The sequence below is a fragment of the Nelumbo nucifera genome, chromosome 5 (genome assembly GCF_055504915.1).
Source record: "Nelumbo nucifera cultivar China Antique chromosome 5, China Antique-T2T, whole genome shotgun sequence".
Classification (NCBI taxonomy): Eukaryota; Viridiplantae; Streptophyta; class Magnoliopsida; order Proteales; family Nelumbonaceae; genus Nelumbo; species Nelumbo nucifera.
This window is the reverse complement of record NC_142653.1, coordinates 72382326-72385359: the sequence shown is the minus strand read 5'-3', so window position 1 is coordinate 72385359 and position 3034 is coordinate 72382326. Positions and strand designations below refer to the sequence as shown.

The following is a 3034-nucleotide window of genomic DNA, read 5'->3' as shown; positions in this document are numbered from 1 at the left end:
TGAATTAATGTTACTTCATCTTTTCCTTAATAATATATTTTTAAAAAATAGCCCAAGCACAATACAAAGCAAATCATTGCCATTGAAAGTCTTCTCCTCTAGAGAGAAGCAAATCATTAACAAACATGAAGCCACATCATTGCCATTGAAAATGATATGGAAGAGGCAAAAGCAACACAATGTTTGATTAAATCACAAAACTGGGTTGAGAATCCAAGGTGAGATAAAACATCAAGTAAGAAGACCCATTCAACCTTGTTATCTTTGTATAAATGGTCCTTATGTCTAATATTGCTTAGTCGGATATTAATTGGACGGAGAATATCAACCATTGTCTCAACGTTGTCTTTTTTGGGGATCAAAACCAAATGAGTACTGTAAGATCTTGAATCCGAGGAGGATCCAAAAATAACTATTGAATGAAGTCAACTAAGTTCATGGCCACTGACATCCTACTTTGTTGATAAAATATAGCATGTAGGCCGTCTGAGACAAATAGAGAAGGGAGTCATTATCAAGTTTAGTGATAAGGGTGAAATCAAACTCCAAACTACAGAAGAGAGAGATGGCTGTGAGGATGTGAAGATGGCTTCAAAGTGAGATCAAAGCATTGTAGACATGACATCATGATCCTTTAACCCACCCACGTACCCGATGGGGGTTTCAGTCGATAGATATGGTTTTACATCTGCCTGTGAAGGCTTTCAGGTGAAGAAACCTTGTATTCTTATCCCCAGCAAAGAGCCAATCACATCTACATCGAATGTGCCAGTAAGCCTCTTCTTTAGATTCACTGTTATTAATGTATTCGTAGGATTTGTTAAGAGTTTTTCTTAATGTATCAAGGTATATCTAAATCTTTATGCATATCTACAAGCTTAATTACTAATTGGCTTTGCGTTATTGATATTTTGAACATTGTTTATTCTTTTATAACTTCATTTGAAGCATCAAAACAGGGAAAAGAAAGACGAAAAAAATAGAAGAGAATGAAAGAGCTATTTATTAGCATATTCTGCACTCTGGGTCTGATAACTACAGAACAACCAGCGAGAATAAATTAATCTACTTCTCTAAGTTAACCCTACTGTGTACATACAAATCCTCTTCAGTGAATTTACATTCTCCTAAAAGGCTAAAACCTTTTATGCAGTTGTAAGTATTCCTCCTCATCTCACTGTAATCCATTTTTCATTAGAATGCAAGTCGTATTCTCTTTGTTGTTTTCTTGTCAACCTGCCCCTAAATCTATTATACCTAGTTGAGAATGGAACCTTGCTCGAAAGCTCTTCATTGTGTAGAGGCTCCGAATCACAGTCTGAATCGCTATCCTCTTCATTAAGCTGAACATCCAAAATACTTGTCGGAGAACAAGCATCCTCCTCGTATGGAGCCATCACGTTCTTCCTAGTAATGAATGGATGGTTCAGTAGCTCTTCGCTTGTCCACCTCAACTTGGGATCCCTCTGTAAGCATTTGGCCAAGAAATCTAAACCTTCCTTGGAAAAGTTGGTTGGGAATTGAGGAACGCCACTGCTGCAAGCAATCTTGAGAAGTAAGGCCATTGGATTTGAGACCTCATCCGCCCATGGAGGCCTCCCAGTGGCCATTTCAATGATGGAACATCCCAAGGACCAAATGTCTGAAGCAGTGTCCAACCCTTCATTTCTGAGAACTTCTGGTGCCATCCACAATGGTGTCCCACATATAGATTGCTGTGAAACCTTTGAACCAGCCTGAGAAGAGTTTAGCCTCTTGGCACATCCAAAATCTGCCAGCTTAATGTTACCAGTTGGGCCCAAGAGCACATTCTTGCACTTGAGATCATTGTGCACAATCCCTCTCCTGTGCAGATAGCTAAGACCTTGAAGGATCTCTCTGGTGTATACTTGGATTACTGTTTCATCCAGAGCACCACCAAACTTTTGGGCCAAATCTGCCAAACTTCCCCCAGCCATGTATTCCAGGAAGAGGTTTAGCTTCCTCTCACCATTTGCTCCAGTTGAGAAATCCCGCCCCAAGCATCGGACAATGTATGGGGAGTCGAGGAGTTCAAGGATGTTTGCCTCATTCTCCAAAGACTGAACTCCTGCTCCTGATGAAGCAGACTTCACAACAAAGATCCCCCCGGTGGCTTTGTTTATGGCCAAGTTGACAACTCCAAAAGAGCCAGAACCAATTACATTTCCCTTAATCCATTCCCTTGGTTGCGAACATTTTCCTGCCATTTTGTTTGAATATGAACAGAAAGGAGGAAGAGACTAGAGAATTTGTAGAACACGTAATCCGCTAACTGCTGATAACGAGAAAAATGGTTTGATTCGCCTTTTCCACGATACCCAAAAACGAAATCTTCGAGAAAGGGGTCTAACAGAGGACTCACAACAAACACAATACAGAAAGAACTGGGGACTCAAAGTATCTTCGCTTGTTTTTCTTTCTTTACCTAGAAGGTGAGGTCCGTCGCCACAGCCAAATTTGCCGGAACCAATGTACCCTGAGTCAAGTATGAATTCTGGCAAGAGCGGTTTTCCTTGGCCGGAAAACCGCCCTGGAGGATGGCGAGAACCGCCTCCGGTTGTCAGTTTGATGTTCCTCTGTTAATTATTGTGGAATTAGAATGAACAACAGGCAAAATTGGATTCATTTAAATAGACGAAACGGGTGGTGAAGAGACAGATCATTGGGGATCGATCCCTGGATTTCGGAGGGTGCATGGGAAATTGCCACGCGGTGCTTTTGTTCCTTTGTGTTTGTGGTTTTGAGAAGAACACGGTGTTCATTCTGTGGTTTTATTAGTTTCTGAGGGTGTTTCTGACTTTTACAATTTGTTTCATCCCAGCTTAGAATGAGAAGGGACCATAAGTAGTTTTATTGGTTGCATTTTCTTTAAACGGTTATATTTGTATGGTTGAGTGACTCAACTTGAGTCCAAAAGTTTAGGAGAGGGTGGTGTTCTTTGTAGACATGGCAATTGGGTTGGGTGGGTCGGGTGGGTCGGGTGAGGACATTTTGGATTGATTTCGGGTTGGCT

The 3034-nt window shown here is 41.1% G+C and overlaps 1 pseudogene across 1 annotated transcript; it reads right to left on the bottom strand.

The window, feature by feature from the left end:
- Positions 1-980: 980 nt before the first annotated feature.
- On the bottom strand, positions 981-2629 carry LOC104589492 (mitogen-activated protein kinase kinase kinase 17 pseudogene; annotated as a pseudogene). Its single transcript, XR_016075981.1, has one exon. The product of XR_016075981.1 is annotated as a mitogen-activated protein kinase kinase kinase 17 pseudogene (transcript).
- Positions 2630-3034: the final 405 nt, after the last annotated feature.